The 18,909-nt window shown below is 41.4% G+C and overlaps 1 pseudogene; it reads left to right on the forward strand.

Moving 5' to 3' along the window:
• LOC147882127 (GDSL esterase/lipase At4g28780 pseudogene) overlaps window positions 1-18,640 on the forward strand; it is a 29,096-nt pseudogene extending 10,456 nt beyond the window's left edge.
• The last annotated feature ends 269 nt before the right edge of the window (window positions 18,641-18,909 follow it).

An 18,909-nucleotide genomic window follows, 5' to 3' on the forward strand; every position in this document is an offset into this window, starting at 1 on the left:
AATTCTAAATTAAAGATGTGGGGGAATTCCCCCCTTTGATGGCATATCTAGTCCTTTTCCTCCTCCCCTTCCAAGCTACCGTAGTGTGAGGTACATTGTCATTGGAGAGGTTCTTAGTGTAGCCCTTCTTGTAACTCCTCTATCCTTTGATCTTTCTTGCATCCTTCTTCTTCACCACCATTACATGCATTTTAGGCAAAGCCAAGGCAGAGAACCTATGAAGAGTATCCATCATATGCTTCAATGTTGCATTGCATAGTGTATGAAACATAAGCCATACATAATTAACCTCAAACTTTTGTAGTATGCATAGATCATATCATCCACATAGAAAAGCAAAGGGGCTGCATACATCATTGAACGAGTTTGAAACATCATGAATAATGCATTCTTGTGACCAATATAATCTTTCATCCAAGCATATGTCTTGAAAAACATGATTTGCATAGTGATAGACCAACTTTGGAGCATTAAATACTTCAGCTATCTACTTATATGACCAACACCCATCAATGCCAAGCAAAAACAGTAAAATACTGAAACTTTTGAGCATCTAACCACTTCAATGCTTCAGCAATGAAGGAGAATTGAGAGAAAGCCCCAAATCAAGCAAATAGAGACTAGAGGATCAAATTCGACTTATCCAGAGTAGCAACCAAGGGATTTTGGGTGGAAACGAAAGCCCTTACTGAGACCTACTAGCAGCACAAAGGATGGGGAAAATAGTGCGCATAGTAATCTGGCACTACATCAGGAAAGTTGGCCAAAGAAATACTGATATCTCCCTCGTCTATGGTTGGATTGAGCTCAAATTTTGGCAGTGGCTAGCTCTAAGTGTTATCCAAGTACAACTAATAAGGCAAGTTGAAATTATGACTATAGAGGCAGAATTTTGACAAAGTTTGGCGACCAAAGAACAAGGTGGCACGGTAGCTCAGAGTATAATTCCATCAATCCCAACAATGGAAAGGTGCGCCTTAGTGTGCGAAAGTTGGATCCAAAATTATTTTCAAAGTTAACGGTCGGATGTGGAGAAATCAATGTTGCAATAATAGGGTAGAATTGAGGAAAATGAGATAGGCATGGAAGACGTGGAAGAAGGTTGAAGAAGATGAGGAGGAGGTGGCACTAGGACGTGGGTGGAGGCTCAAGGAGGGCGGAAAGGCTTTGATACCACATGTTGGAGTAGCATGGAGACAAGATGGAGAGAGAAAGATGATGGAAAGGGAGAGAGTTTATTCATGAGAGGTATGCCCAATATATAGGCACAAGTTACAACCAAGTGTGACATCATATGTGAGCTCAAGAGAGCATCTCTAGATCCATAATTATCTCTCAATCACACACCACACTCCTAGATTCACTCATTCACACCTACTAACTGATACATCATCAGTCACACCTAACTCAGGCACACCTACACACACCATGTGTTCACACACTCACAACCATAGACCTTAGGACGCTAGGTATGATCCCATTACATCAATTTGTCCTTCAACTAGAATGTTATATTATCTATTTAATTTCCTCATGCAATCCTCTGACAAAATTTTTGGTTAACTAGTGGTCTATTAGTGGTAAATTTCCCTCTATGATAGTGCTTTTTTGCTTCTTGAAATTGCAGTTTTTGAATCCCTTTGTGTGATATTCCATATGGAATTTTTTTATGACAAATTTTGATTTGAGTTTTTTCATTGTTCCATTAGATAGTGTAAATATTAGTATAAATAAATGTCATAGCATGGTCATGAGCTTTGGCATTTTGATTTACTAATCAAATGGTTCTCCTATGAGAGATTATGGGTAGTAGGTTTAAATAATCTTCCAGTTCTTTTGATTTTTTGTGTTCTTTATAGCACATACTCTTTGTAGAATTGCATGAATATTTCCCCTGCCATGTGCTTTGACTATGTTTTTCTTATACTAATTGAATATTTTGGTAGCCAATGTAAACCTATGAGGAGGACATACCCCATCTGAAGTTTTGTGCATCTTTGAAGACTTTGGCTGGTTAGGGTCACCTTTCTTCTACTCATCCACTTCCTTCACCCCACCATTGCCTAGTTTACGGGACATGATTACAATAGACCATTTTCTAGCTATTGTGGATTTGACTTTTCTTTTCATGTGGTTCTCTTTATCTTATGGTTAGGTCTACCACTACTTATGCTTTTTGCATCTACGTACTACTGTCACCATGTGTATGGTGGGTACTTGCAATCAAGTTGTCCCCCCATGGACACGGAGGATGGTGGGTAGGTCATAGCCCCAAAAAGGGATATATCACATAGCACACATATTTGTCATACTCTCAATCTAATTGCACATGCATTCATTATTGTTGTCTCAATCTGTAATGCTGTTTTTTATGTCTTGCTAGCTTTCTTTTCATTATGCACATGATGCAGGGATGACAAATGTGTGTAAGAATGCTTGTCATAATGTAGGTGAAAACACACATAGAGGGAACCCTTTTGATAGTTTGGATGGGAATAAAATAGAATTTTTTTTGTCACAACAACTTATAAGAAATTTGTTGATGTTGGGCCTTCTTTTTTGTAGAGCAATTCTCTAGTGTAGGATTCCCCCAAGATGATATGCATCTAGATGCCTTCTCAACTAACATCAGAAGGAATTTTGTGAGATTTTTTCAACATTTGGTTATTCTAGGAATTGATGAGAGCACATGAAATTCTATATGCTACTAACACTTTTGTCTTATGTGTTTTCATAGGTTGTTTTTTGCTTGTGCTTGGGACCCACACATGCTTATACCCATTCCATGAAGGGGGGGGGGCAACACCCCCCTAGTAGGACATTGTCAAGAGGTTCCAAGGGGGGTCGACGACATGCATTAGGAACCCCTTGGTGGGGGGGGGGGTAGCACCCACAAAGCCAAAAATACATGAAAATTGGTGCATGAGTTTCTCATGAGTTGTGTGGTAAAAATTATAAGATCAAGGTGTGGCTCACATAGCAAGAGAGCACTAGATATACTACTTGTATCTGCTATCTTCTCACTTGCTAGATAAGAAAGCACATGTCTAGCTATTTCTCCATGGATGTAGTCTACACTGTGAACCACATATATTGGTGTCGCTCTTTCTCTTCCATGGGCCTATTAGATGTATTTCAAATATGTTCTAATGTACTTCAAATCTATTTCAAATGTAGCTTAGATGTATTTATTAATCTATTTTAGACAATTTAAATGTATTGCAAATTTGCCGGAATTTCTCTCTAATATTTGTCAAATGGGTTGCAAATCTATTTATGAATATGTTTTGAATGTGAGATTTATTCCAAATGTTTTATGAATCTATTTCAAAAGTATTTTTTTTCTTTTCTTAGTCAATATTTATTAACAATGTTCTTTAAATCACATTATAGTGTACTTCAAAGCAAATTATAGGGCATGATAGTGCAAGCATCTCATGTAAGGACATAATATATGCTTTAGTTCACATTAAAAAATGCAAATTACAACATATATTTTGGTGCAATTGTGTGTTTTAAGGTGAGAAGAATATTATACACTCAAACAAACAAAGTAGACAACCTCTTACTTGAAGAACCACAAGTATTAAAGAAAATAAATAGTAGACAAATTGTGTGCTAACACACACAAATCAATCAAAAGAAATGGTCTAATAATTATATGTTCTATATGTGACATCATAGCACATCATAGTGTCCTTATAGCATGACTAACATTATGTTTCTCATGTTAGCACATCTTAGTGTGCTTTAAATCACATTATATTGTTCTTAAAATCACATTATAGGACATAATAGTGTCGATATCTCGTGCCAACCCATCTTTCAATTAGTAGCACATCTTTAGCACATGACTAGAAACACTAAATTTGGGCCCCATTTAGGCTTAGTGGGCAATTACATGCATTGCATTGGCTTTTTATGAAATGTAAATATTTCCCAATACATTTTTGCAACATCATATTGAACAAGATGAACATGAGAATTGTGTGCTACAGGATGTAGCACATAATTTTTAGGTTGATCTCGTTCAATATGATGTGGCAAAAGTGCATTGGGAAAGATATACGATTTGAGAAAAGGCCAATCCAACACATTGATCACTTTCCCATTGTGAGGCCAAATTGGCATTTCTTTTCATGTGATTTAAATTGTATGGCTATGTAGAAGGCCATGAGAGTGCTCTCAATGGAAGCAAGAACAGAAGAGGGAGAGAGAGAAATAGAGAGCCACACAAGTTTTGGTGGGTACAGAACCACACTAATCTTCTTTTTCATTCATTTATATATATGCATTTGAGTATTGTACATAACCGGGGTAAAGGCACAGTGACCTTTAACCCCCACAACCTCCCACTTAAAGGACAATGTGCCTTTAAGGGAGAACAACCAATGAGCATACTATCCAATGCCCATCAATACACGACAATACTCAAACCACTAACTAGGTAGACTCTTCGTCAGCATATCTACAGGGTTATCATCTGTATGAACCTTGACAAGCTCTATGTGCTTGTCCTCAAGTACATCCCTGATGAAATGGTACTTGACCTCAATGTGTTTGGTCTTTGCATGAAAGACCGGATTTCATGCTAGCTGAATAGCACTCATGGAATCACTATGCAATGTCGGTACACCTATATGAATCCCCAAATCTCCCACTAGCCGATCAAGCCATATAGCCTCCTTGCAACCCTCTGTGGCTACAACATACTCAGCCTCTATGGTAGACAAAGCGATGCACTTCTGTGAATGAGACATCCACGACACTGCACCACCTGCAAAGGTGAACACATAAACAGAAGTGGATCTCCTACTATCCACATGCCCTGCATAGTCTGAATCTGTGTACCCAAGTACACGCATGTCTCCTCTACCAAAGCAGATGCACATCTCCTTGGTACCCTTCATGTACCTCATGATGCACTTAACTGCCTCCCAATGCCTCTTTCCTAGATTAGCCATATACCGGCTAATAACTCCCACTACAAATGCAATGTCTGGTCTAGTAGCTATCATAGCATACATAAGAATCCCAACCGCTGATGCATAAGGAACCTTGGCCATCATGGCCCTCTCCTCATCTGATTTGGGACTATCTGTATGACTTAGTTTCACATATGGAGGCAATGGAGTACTCACTTCCTTCCCCCCCTCCATATTGAAACGTTGCAATACTTTTGTAACATACTCCTTCTGTGAAAGCCAAAGGAGTTTCCTACTCCGATCACACGTGATGCACATACCAAGAATATGACCTGCAAGTCCCAAATCCTTCATAGCAAAGGCCTCATGCAACTTGGCCTTTAATGCATCTAGCTCATAAGTATTCTTGCTAGCCAATAGCATATCATCCACATATAGTGCCAGGATTATCAGGCTATTATCCTTAGCCCTTTTAGTGTAGAGGTAGTGATCAATTTCACTCCTTCTAAAACCTTGGGACTGAATCAAAGCATCAAACTTCTGATACCATTCTTTAGGTGCTTGCTTAAGACCATAGAGACTCTTCTTTAGCTTGCAAACTAAATGCTCTTTGCCCTTTTCTTCAAAGCCTTCCGGCTGCACCATGTAAATTTCCTCATGCAAATCCCCATGCAAGAAAGCTGTCTTGACATCCATCTGCATAAGCTCCATATCCTCTGCTGCCACTAGTCCAAGCATGCATCTAAGTGTGGTCATCTTCACAACCGGAGAGAATATCTCATCAAAGTCCACACCCTTCTCTTGCTTGAATCCTTAAGCGACCAAACGGGCCTTGTACCTAGGCACATCATCACCTGTGACCTTCATCTTGTAGACCCATTTACATGGCAATGCTTTCTTTCCATGTGGCAAAGAAACCAAGTCCCAAGTCTTATTCTTCATAAGTGAACTCATCTCTGATTGCATAGCATACTCCCACTTGCGTTGATCCTCACGCATCATAGCCTCTCTGTAGTAAGAAGGCTCCCCGCAATCAGTAAGCATCACATAGTCTACCCCTGGAACAAACCTATCAGGTGGTCTAGACACTCTAGATGATCTTCTCAAGGGCATTTCAGCTTGTTGTCCCACCTGCATATCAGCCACATTTGGTGCATCATTTCCACCAATAGATGATCCATCATCTACCCTTGATTGTATACCTGTGGGAGTATTTGGTGGTACCATTTCTTGCACATTTGGTGCATGGACAGCTTGCTGTCTATCAACATATGCAGGTGGATTCACATCCTAGAAAGTGATTCTCCTCATTTCCACATCCCTCATGGTGCCTTATGCATCTTCTTCTCATTGAAGACCACATCATGGCTGCGTATGATCTTCTTTGCTTCTGGATCCCAGAGATGATAGCCCATCTCTCCACTTTCACCATAACCCAAAAAGATGCATTTCCGCAATGCATCCAAATGGCCTATAAATCATCCACTGCAACCCAATGCACACCACAAATGAGCGCACACTGCAACCAGAGTGATCTGCATAAGGTATGCTCAAGAAATCATGGTCCCACGGTAATGACCACTACTGAAAATAGAACTTGAGATGCCTCAAAACATGGGCGCCATTTCATAATCGGACTCAGCAAGAAAATCTACAAATATCTGTCTTCTGTCGGAACTCCAAAATCCCGACCGATGAGTAAGAAATGGGAGTCAACACTTATCCACTGCCATGTGGCATAAATCTAAGGTTTCAAAACCTTAAAATGAAAAATGCATAACAGAGAGACGAAATTGAATACACAGAGATCTATAACTCTAAAAATCCTCCATTGAATCATGCAAGAACTGACAAGTACGGATTTTTAGGCATCCAGAACACAATGGGATAGACGGTTTTGGAAACCATGGTCTCAATCACTGGGTCCAACACACGGACTGAAAAACGTTTTTGGAAACAGAGCTATTTGTAAGCTCCACCGGAGTGCAAATGATGAGCAATGTAGAAGTTTTAGGACCTCCTAAGTCCACTGAAACTAATAGATTTGCAAATGGTTGCTCCAAACTTGAGTTCTAACACCCGGGTAAAAAAAAGCAGAAACTGACACAGTGAGTCAGAAATCCAATGAAATGATCCCAGATTCAAGAATGAAGGTGTTTCCAAGATCCTGAAGTGAAGTGGACACCAAAAGCAAGTAATAGTTGCCTCTACAAGTCAATACGGAGTCTTTGTCATCGAACGGAAGAGGGAAAAGCTCAAAAAACGACTTTTTCTTTGAAAACACTTAACAGGCTCTCAAAACCACTTCGCAAAGCCAAAGTGACTTTTCCAAAGGTTCCTCCAAGGCCTCTATAGACTCGGATATAAGTAAGTCACACACGCTCAGCTAGATCACCCGGGCTCTGATACCAGTTGAGAGTGCTCTCAACGGAAGCAAGAACGGAAGAGGGAGAGAGAGAAACAGAGAGCCACACAAGTTTTGGTGGGTGCAGAACCACACTAATCTTCTTTTTTATTAATTCATATATATGCATTTGAGTATTGTACATAACCGAGGTAAAGGCACAGTGACCTTTAACCCCCACAGGCCATGTTCATCAGACATAATTTTTAATTGTCAAAATAGAATGTAGGATTGACACAAAAGATGGCTATTCGACAAATGAATTAGTTCATGTCATTAATCACTCATATTGACATGAGTTATTTGTCCTCTAGTGGCATGCTTAGCTGATTGATGAGGTTTTGCATCCTCAATATAAAATTTTGAATAGATTCATTTTGTTTTTCCTTCAACACACTGTGGTTCATGTGCACATCCTCCTCATTGATCTCTTGTTTGATTCTTCTAAGGAAGGCCTCGAATATCTACTATCAATCCACAAAGTAATCAATAGGACATTGGTTGAACCAATATTGTGCTATCTTGGTCAAAGTGCAAGGAAACTAATTTATGTAGTCCTCCTTGGTCATTATATGGCATACCCATAGAAAATTTGCAAATGAATATACAAGCCTTTGTCACTCATCAACACCTTTGAGTTCTTGGAACTTCACATTAATTGGATGGATTGCCTTTGTTTTAATGGCTTTTGGATCAAGTACCACGTCTATTAGATCTGGATCAATTGGGTTGAGTGGCCTTGCTCTCAGTCTGTAACCAACAAATGCAACAAGGCCATCATTGATGGCCCTCTTATTTTAGGCCTTTGAGCTCCAACCAAAATGTCATCTTGTTGTAGCTAGAACTTTTGATTTGTGTCTTCTTACCCTTACAAAAATTTTGGATTTAAACCTTCTTGCTCTAGCCAATCTTGGTGACTTGGGTATTTGTATTCAAACTGGACTCCTCACTATAGATCTATATGCTCCACCTAGAATTAAGTAGGCCTAGGAGTGGATGTGGCCACACTACTCCAATACAAATAGGTTTTAGTTCTCATTGGCTTGTTGTTAGAGTTGGTGTCATTTATCTGAAAAGGATCCATGAGCCTCAGCTATCGTGGCTAGACTCTTGTTTTGAACTGTGACCATAGATGTGGTTTACATTAAAGCATCTACCTCATTCTCTCATTTGCTAGAGAAATCCACGAAATCTATGATTCCTACACCACCTCTGATTTGCAAGAAGATCTTCTTCTTAGTTCTCAGTCTAAGGTGCATCTTGCCTTTGAGCCAAATACTTTCCTTTCAATTTGACATCCATACTTATGGCTCCGCTTGTAGATGGATTCATTAGAATGAGAATCTTGGAAGTTTGTCGATGAATGCTTGGTTTCCTCATGCCACTACAATGAGGATTCTCCAATGTGAAATGTCTCGAGTTATCTTAGGCATGTCTTTAGAGTAGGTTCACTCCAGTGTTAGCGTATTTGTCAGATGCCATCTCATCATGCACAAGGTAAGGCCATCACCATCCTTAAGCTCTCTATTGTTAAGGGAACTTTGCTTCTCATGTCCTTTCACATCGATCATACATTCCTTGTTTTGAGATCATTCCATCTATTTGACAGTCCATATTTTGCTAACTTCTATCACATCGGTGGAGGTTTTTTTCTCTCCTAGTTAGGTGTCTCTAGTGTCATTCCAAGCGTGTGTCAAACATTGAACAAGGTTTGAATAATCCCGAATGATGTCTAAGAATACTCCGCTCTCTAGATACCTATTTTCAAATAGATGTTCAAATCCTTCACAATGTCCTCAGACACTCAAAAATATTTTTCACAATAATTTTTCACAACCTTATGAAATCATAGGCCTCTAGACCGGACTGCTTATTGAACACTCGTTGCTTGGGTCCTTCAATGTGTAACTCAAGAGCTTGGCCATTGGGGACTTAAATGGAGTATAATTTAACTTGGGGTAAATAGTCTGGGTACCTGATGTGTGAGTCCTTGTCCTTCTTAGTTGTGCACCTAGCACTTGCTTCAACCAACCGATGGGGCTTCCTAATTGTAGCTTTTGTGTTAGGGTTGATTAGTTGTGGCACAATTGATTGTTCAAGAAGAGCCTACTCTATCACACTCTTTGGAACTTGTGGTGGAACACTAAGAATAGGTAGTTCACTGCTAATTATTTCCTTACCCTTTAGATTTAGCATGTTCATAATCATGGTGGGTAATTCACCCATACTTGTTTGTGCTATTGGGTCCCCCATGTGTCGAGTGCCCATCTCTTTGTCTTCAGTCTGTGAGGCCTATGCAAAGTATGATATCCATCAAAGACAAACACATAGGCTAGAAGCATAACAAGACATATTTTTTAACACTCAGGCATCTTGTGTGGTGAGCAACAAGGAAATATGCATGCTTAAAAATGAAATATCATTATGGTCTCCCTCAAGAGGAAATAAATACATTGACTATTTTTCAATTGGATCATTCTAATATTTAAGGGGCAACACATTGTTGGTAAAACAATACTATGAGACTAAGACTTTGTTTCCTAGCCATTGATGCATGTGCAGGAGCAAGGCCAACTAGTTCAAAATCGTGGGTGTACTATGAGAAGTGATTGCATAGGCAAATAGTTTGGTGATACTCTTGATGCAAGAACCCAGTCTTAAAGGATCTTCTTCTGCCTCTTGGTTGTCATCCTCCTTTGTGTCACCCACTTTCAAAAATATGTTACTGGTGTTCATGAGAGACTCTACATGCATTAATTCAATTTCCAATTGAAGTGTACACTACTGGTATAGTATACCTCAATACTACATACACTCTAATGTGCTTTTAACCCTATCCCCGTGCAACATTAATGTGAAATTTAAAAGATTTTGTTGTAATCAAGAGTGCCTTTGAAATCTGGAAAGGTTGCATTGATGGCATTACAAGAAGTGTCTATTCCACATAATCTAGAGGCTCATAACCTTCGTTTGTCAAGGAGTATACAAACTTATGGGTAAATAATAATCTTAGTTGATTACTCTTCTTTCAACCTAGCTCATTACTTGTGAAACAATAGGCTTTCCAAATTACTAAGAGATTGAGGAAGGAGTATCTGATCACAAATCAAGAGGGATCAAGTATTGGCACTATCCATGAGCATGGTCAGGTAAAAGGCCTAGGAACTCAAGTGCAATGCATTGGGTCAATTGAAATAGATCCTTTGCAAGCCATGAAAACATCAATTGCATGCAATTTTGCTGAATGTGCCTTGGAGTCACACTTTTCTAGATTTTGGAGCTTCTTTATTCATCTTCCCTAGCCGCATCCCAATTGATAGCTTTCTTGAAATGCTTAGGCTTGGAGGATCTCCCAAAGGTCTTTGTGAATAAACCAGACCTTTAGGTTTGACTTTTAGTGGGCATAGTTTTTGCCATCAAGCTTGTCCTCCTTACTTGTACATGGGGTCTCATGAAGTTATATCAATCCATGAAACCTGCTTGTGATCCTAGCAAGAGTGGCCTACTAGATGGAAAATAGGCATTAGGAAAAAAGGGAACTCATTTTGGGGCCTTTTAGCTTGGAAGGAAAATAGCCATCCACCAATCAAAGGAGGGCCAATGTAACGTTGAAAACATACAAAAAAGAAATATTATCAAGTTTGCATTCAATGAGTATACACTTTCAAGTTTGCTTTCTTTAGTACACTTTTTTTGTGGGGCCTTTTTGGCCTTTTCCAAGCCTCTGGGTGCCGTTTTCAATGTTTCAAATGTCGTTCCGGAGGTTTTGGCCTACTCCGGACGTGCCAATGATGTCAAAATACAGAATTATGCACCGTGTGTTAGTGGAGTTATGTCGTATCTTAGTGTTTTAGAGGAAAGAAATTTTAAGAAATTATGAATTTCTCTCAAGACCCCAAAATGAGCTCCCTTTTTTCCTAATGAAGTTCCTATGGCAGTCCAAACATGACCAATGCATTGGAGGTATGGTCAAAATTATAAGATCTTTATACAAGGGATTCGACAATGCGCCCTGTCACTTTGCAAGGACAATTATACAATCTCGAGTTCCCCAGAGCTCTGAAGTACCATGCAGCCCTTCCTGATGTAGGCTAAAGTTCTCCATGATCAGCTACAAGCAATGGGTGATGCCCTCATATCTCCCTAGTTGGTAGTGTGACATGAAGTTGGGGGTAATAAAACTTCACGCACCTCTTAGCTTCCTACTACTTCCAACTAGTGACAGAGATCTTTATCACCGGAAAAGGCAAAATAAAATAAAACCTTTCATTCTAAGAGACCACACCACACATCTTCCCTTTCTTCCCTTAGATAAGAATGAAGATGGTAACATCCCAAGTGATGTCGTACTCTGAGAAGGAAAGGATTAACAGAGGCCATAATCTAACCAAGCCAATCTGTGCAAAAGAGAAGAGCGATACGTGTTGAAAGATCTTGTGGCTCAATATGACATGAACTGATATATATCGAGGGGTTTGAAGGGGTTGATTGGGTTGGTGACAAAATATGAAGAGGGGAGAGGAGAAGAGTGGAGATGAGGAGAGAGGGCACAGCTAGAGAGCACACCACAAATGACTAACTGTACACTAGAATTAGTTGAAAAAATAGAATATATACAAACCCTTTTAGGGTTAGGGTTAGGGGATCTAACCCTTTCCTTTATAGCACTCTATAAGGTTAGTGCTATGCACATATGATCACGTGATGGTGCTATGCACACATGATCACATGATGTTGAGCGTGAACTCTCAACACCTTCCCTCAAGATCAACATCATGAAGTAGGCCTTCCCTCAAGATGATGATTCTGGGGAATCGAAGAAGGACTGAGCATTACATTCCTTCACACCCCTTTAATGGGAATGTCCTTCCTCTGCATCAAACCAAGAGCTACTCGGTGTTTCTCGAATAGCTCTTTATCGAGTGGTTTGGTAAAGATGTCTGCAACATTTTCTTTGCTATCACAATGCTGCAGTGTGATGTCACCAAGTAACACTCTTTCTCTGATGAAGTGCTCTCTGACATCAATGTGCTTTGTTCTGGAGTGATATACTGGATTTTTGGCCAATGCTTGAGCCGATTGATTATCACAGTATATTGTTGTTGGCTTTGACTCATCAAAGTAATCTGTTTCTGACAATAGTCTTCTGAGCCATATAGCTTCACATGCACCTGTAGTGAGTGATCTATATTCTGCTTCAGTCGAAGACAAAGAAACAGTTGGCTGTTTGTTTGACAACCATGATATAGCACCTTGACCAAGGAAAAACGCATATCCCTGTGTCGATCTCCTGGTCTCATGATCTCCAGCATAGTCAATGTCACAGTATCCATGCAACCATGGATGACTTCCTCTGTATTCTATCCCAAATTGTCTTGTACCTCTGATGTATCTCAAGACTCTTTTGGCTGCATTCCAGTGAGACTGTTTTGGATTTGCCATAAACTGTGCTAGTGAGCTTACTGCATAACAAATATCTGGCCGTGTGATTGTCAGATATATAAGAGATCCAATGAGTTGTCTGTAGTATCTGTCATTGACTGTAGGCTTTTCTGAATCTTTAGTAAGTTTCAAACTCTGTTCCATGGGAGTGGCTGCAATCTTGCAATCTGCCATATGAAACTTCTTCAGGAGACTGTCAACATATTTGAGCTGACTCATGAATGTGCTATCTGAATCTCTCTAGAACTCAATTCCAAGACAATAGTGCATAAGTCCAAGATCTTTCATGTCGAACTCTACAGATAAGTCTTGTTTTAGTTTTCTGATGAAGCTATCCTTGCTTCCTGTCACAATCAGATCATCTACGTACAAAAGTGCAATAGTAATATCTTCCCCTTGAACTTTGTAGTAGAGAGTATGATCTGCATTGGACTTCATGTATCCCAGATCAGCAAAATACTTGTCAATTCTGCTGTACCAACTTCTGGGTGCTTGCTTTAAGCCATAGAGACTTTTCTTGAGATGGCAAACCTTGTTCTCTTTTCCTGGTTCAACATAACCGGCTGGTTGTTGCATGTAGACATCCTCGTCTAGATAACCATTGAGAAATGCATTCTTGACATCGAGCTGATACACATTCCATTTACTGAGTGTCGCTAGTGATATCAAGAACCATATGGAATCCATCTTTGCTACTAGAGCATAAGTCTCATCATAATCTTGGCCATATTGTTGTGCAAATCCTTTTGCAGCTAATCTGGCTTTGTATCTCTGAATACTGCCATCTGGATTGTACTTCACTTTGTATACCCATTTGTTGGCTATGGCCTTCTTTCCTTGTGGAAGGTCGCATAATTCCCAAGTGTTATTTTTATACAAAGCATCCATTTCTTCATTCATTGCAGTTTGCCATTCTGGCTTATCTACTACGTCTTCGAAGTACACTGGCTCTTCTGTAGCCATGATGGTAGTCATAAGAGCATAGTTGGTGGTTTCCACCTGAATTGCTTTGCCTTTCTGAGCATATGTCAATCTGGCTGGTGGTCTGCTTTCCCTAGTAGACCGTCTGAGCTGCTGTGGCACTGCTTGGGGTGTTGCTGGCAATTCTTGCTCTTCTTCATCAACCTATTCTGTAGATGATTGTGAAGTCGATGCTTCTATCTCCTGTGTAGGTGAGGTTTTCCATTCTGATTCCTCATCGAAGATTACATCTCTGGAGATAATGACTTTGCGGTTGATGGGATCATACAATGTGTATGCTTTACTTTCTTCACTGTAGCCTACCATGATGCATTTGCGTGACTTCGCATCCAATTTCCTGCGATGATCATCATGTATGTGGGCATATGCTATGCAACCAAATATGCGGAGATGCCCAATGCGTGGCTTGTGTCCAGTGAATGCTTCATAAGGAGTCATACCTTGTATTGGTTCGGTAGGAAGCCGATTAAGCAAGTAGTTAGCTGTAGCTATTGCTTCTACCCAATACTGATTCGGAAGATGCTTTTCACTAAGCATTGCTCTAGCACTATCTGCTAAAGTCCCATTCTTCCTTTCAGCTCGTGCATTCTGCTGAGGAGTATCTGCACATGTGAATTGTCTTCGAATGCCGTGAGTTTTGCAAAAGTTCATGAATGCTGAAGACATGTATTCACCTCCTCTGTCTGATCTCATGACCTTGATCTTTCTGCCTGTTTGGTTTTCTACCATGGCTTTGAATTCTTGAAATCTGGCAAACACTTCAGATTTCTCTTTCAGAAAGTAGACCCAACAATATCTGCTGTAGTCGTCGATGAAGGTCAAGTAATAAAGTGAACCATTGATGCTGCGGGTCTGGGCATAACCCCATACATCTGTATGAATTAAATCAAGAATACCTCGTGCACGAGAGGTACTTCTGACAAAGTTGGTTCGCTTTTGTTTGCCGAAGCAGCATGCTTCACAAACCTTTCCAAGAAACTGTAGCTTTGGAATCCCAATTGCCATATTTTGATTCCTTAGATCTAACAAGTACTTGAAGTTGACATGACCATATCTCTTATGCCATTTTGCAGATAGTGGCATCTGTTGCATTTGAGCTGACATGACATGCTTATCTGGTACTGTAGCTAGCATCCTGTATAAGCGCCCTTCCTTGACACCTTTTGCTACTAGCTGACCTCTTTTGGATTTGTCTCTGATAGTGCATTCATCACCGTCGAAGATGACTTTGTAGTTGTGTTCCGTCATTTGACCTACTGACAAAAGGTTCTTGCTGAGCTTCGGAACATAGAGCACATCTTTGACTAATCCTTTTGTACCAGTGAAATTGTTCATAGGGATAACACCTGTCCCTTGAACCGGATTCGGTGTATTGTCTGCTGTGTAGATGACATTCTTTTGACCTTCTAATGGCTTCATTTCTGTGAACCATTCCTGATGATTTGTCATATGAGATGATGCACCGCTGTCGATGTACCATGGATCCTGTTCCACTTGGTCGACTTGATAGTTGAAATCATCTTTGGGATTGAAATCAGTGTCTAGGTGCATTGTATCAGTCTAATGCAATTCCTCACTTGCAAGAAACATATTTCCATGTTCATTTGCAAAATGACTGTGACTAGAATGTCCACCACGATGATTTCCTCTTCCTCGGGAATTCCCTCGCTGCTGGATTGACCACCTTGGTCATACTGCTTCTTGCAGCAATCTCTTTCATAGTGTCCAAACTTGTGACAATAGTTGCATTGAATGTTTGACACATTGGTGGATGCATTCCCTCGTCCTTGGAATCTTCCTCGGTTGGAATGATTTCCTCTTTGCTGATTTTGATGTTGCTGAGGATGATGCGGATGCTGACTTTGATTTTGTTGATGATGACCACTTTTCTGATATGATCTACCTCTGTTTCTGCCTTTGCCTCTGCTTCTGTCTGAAGCTGTGAATGACCTTTATGTGCTTGAATGGCCTGAGTCCTGAGTTCTTCACCAAGTAGAACTGACTGAAGTTCTTCAAGTGTTGGAATTTGCCGTTGGATGGCAATACTCTGGACTAGATTCTCATATCCTTCTCCTAGTCCATTCAGGATTACTTGAACCATTTCTGCGGGATTCATAGTCTCTCCTGCTGCTGCAAGTTGATTGTTGTAGTCTTTAATGCGGAGTACATAAGCATGACCGGTTTCATTGCTATTGCGGAAACTCTGGTTGATCTGGTTTCTCAGGGTGAGAATCCTGGATGTGTTCTTGGACTCGTAGAGAGCTGCGAACATATCCCATGCCTCTTTTGATGTCTTGACTGTGTTGAGTTGTCCTAGCATGACATCTTGCACATTCTGCTTGATCAGGTGATAGGCATACTTGTCTTTCTTATCCCATTCTGCTTGAGCTCGGGCAATGGCAGGATCTGCTACTGGTGTGGAAACTGTTTGTGTAGATGTAGATCCCAATGTAGATCCCGTTGCTGGTGCTGTGACAACAGATGGAGTTTAGCTACTGGTGGTTGGATCGGCCAATGGTCTAGGTATGGATCCATCGACATACTCCCATTTGTCCTGAAGCACAAGAATGGTCTCCATTCGGTATTTCCATGTACCGTAATTGGAGTTGTCTAACTTAGCAGATGCCTCCAGATTGAGGTTGCTAGTCGACATGGTGCAAACAATGTACTCAAAAAATGTCCTGGAAAACTCTGTATGAATCAACTGCAAATACACTGAAGATGCCCAGTGAAATCTCTGTACCGTCGGTGAAGATAGAACTACAGTAAATAAGATCTGACCTATGTTACAAGGCTTGTGGCAATGATGCCGGGAATAGCCAAGGGGCTTTACAAGGCTGAAAAATGATGTGCACGATGCCGTGAGATAGCCAAATAGGCTTTACAATGGTGGCATGTGTGTGTGAAATCAAGTGCTATCTGCCCACTGAATCAATCTGCAATGCCTCTGAACTCTGAAGTCTGCTCACTGAACTGATGAACGTAAGGTTTCAGGTAATGTAATGATGTGAAATCGGATGTGAGCGTATGGACTGACTCTGAGTAGGTACTAGTCGGGAATTTCGGGCATGGCTTAGATTGGCAACTTGGGGAATTCAAAGCGTCCCCTCTATGGCGATTTAGTCTACTCTGATCTAGATCTAAACCAACCGTCGATCGATGAAAGAGCAGCAAATAATTCCTTTTCTTTTGTTCTTTTTAAGTGCTGGGTCAGATGCGTCGATGTAGAGCCAAATGTGCGTGAAGGAAGTGGTTTTGTCGGCGAGGCTCAAATTTGAGTGTAACTTGCGCCGAAATGTGCGCGTGATGTAACGAGCGCGTAGAGCATGAAAAATCAAGTGACTTTCCTTTTTGGAGCACCCTCAAATTCTTCCTGGATCAAGAGATATGACTTGATCTAGGTGGAGGGGCAAAAGGAGTGCAAATGGTGCTCAATGATGATGTGTCACTGTGAGTCACATGCAGTGATGATGTGGCACTGTGCTTAGCAAGAGGTGTGCCAGTGAAGCTCTGTGCTGAGGTGGCAGAAGTGTGCACATGCAGTGTGTGCACAGTGTGCCTAGCAAGGGACTGTGCCTGCAGAGGGTCAGTGCTGACTGGACTGCTGAGGTGGCACAGATGATGTCAGCAGGGTGACATGGCACTGATGATGTGGCAGTGCTGATGTGGCCTGATGATGTGGCAGTGCTGACGTGGCAGATGACGTGGTAGTGTTGACGTGGCAGATGACATGGCAGTGTTGATGTGGCAATGATGACGTGGCAGTGATGACGTGGCAAAGTGATGATGTGGCAGTCTCACGGGACTGCTGACGTGTCAGATAAGGATTGCCACGTGTCAGATTCATGAGGCGCTTATCTGCCACGTGGCAGATAAGATGACGTGGCAGTTGTGGCTAAGGCTATCTGCCACGTGTCAACCAATGGCTTCATTGGAATCTAAAAAATTCCGACAGAATCGAAGAAGATTCTGTCTGCCTATGGATTTCCGTCACAGCTATTCGTTGGAGTCTTGCGTCAGAGCCTTAGGGGCTTCGGAGATGGCAGTTGGCGGTCGTGCTGCTGGGGAGCTGATTCAAAGAGCCGCGTAGGTGCTAGCTTTATGGAGAGGTGCTGGAGCGCGTCGCTGTCTGTTGGCTTGCTGGAGGCCGTTGGAGCCCGGAGCCACACCTTGTAGTACTGTCAACCCGGATGCTCCTCCGTCGCTCAGGACCGTTGCATCATCGCTGCAAACATTCTGCCTCTAGTCGCTGAGTGGTTCGGAGGTGGCGCTAAGACTGTATATTGCCTTGATTTGGTCGCGCAGATGCGAGATGGCAATGTGTATTCTGGTTCCCGCTTTCTATCTGGTGGTTGCGATGGTTCTGTGCAGGGCGGAGGCCGCTCCTCCAGCTGCCATGTTCGTGTTTGGAGACTCTCTGGTGGACGTAGGTAACAATAATCATCTGTTATCATTGGCGAAAGCCAACTTCAAACCGAATGGAATCGATTATCCTGGCCATGTGCCTACCGGACGATTTTGCAATGGTCGCATCATTTCCGACTTTCTAAGCGAACATTGGGGAATGCAAGCAACGTTGCCGTATGAGGATCCGAATGCCAAAGGTCAAAACCTCCTCCTGGGAGCAAATTTTGCCTCCGTAGGCGTAGGGATTCTCGATGACACGGGAGTCATTTTTATAAACCACATAAAGATGACCCAACAAATTCAGCTGTTCAGGGAGTACATAGGCAACTTGACGGCGCTTGTTGGCGCAGCTTCTTCTGCTCGTATTGTGGCTGGCGGACTCTTCTCGATCACAATCGGAGCAAACGACTTTCTCAGCAATTATTTCTTCCCTGTCGTCAGGTCGACTGTTCGCATGCCATTCCTTTGGCCGGTGTTGTGAGGAGCAGCTTTTGTCGTTGAAGGAATCGAGCTTTGTTGGAAAGCTATGCAATAGAAGAACGTGAACTTCTCACAAAGAACCACATAACTCCGAGAACAAACTTACACAGACCTTACAAACTCTTGAAATGTCTCTCTTTCATACAACCTCACAACGGAAGAGATGTATCTCGGATCTCTCTTTCTCTCGATGAACTAAGAATTCCTTCAATAGAATGAACAGAAATCTCTCAATCTCTCATGAAGAAATCACACATAGAATGGACGGAA

This window comes from Dipteris shenzhenensis, chromosome 30 (assembly GCF_047967505.1).
Source record: "Dipteris shenzhenensis isolate YYH24624 ecotype China chromosome 30, Dip_SZ_1.0, whole genome shotgun sequence".
NCBI lineage: Eukaryota > Viridiplantae > Streptophyta > Polypodiopsida > Gleicheniales > Dipteridaceae > Dipteris > Dipteris shenzhenensis.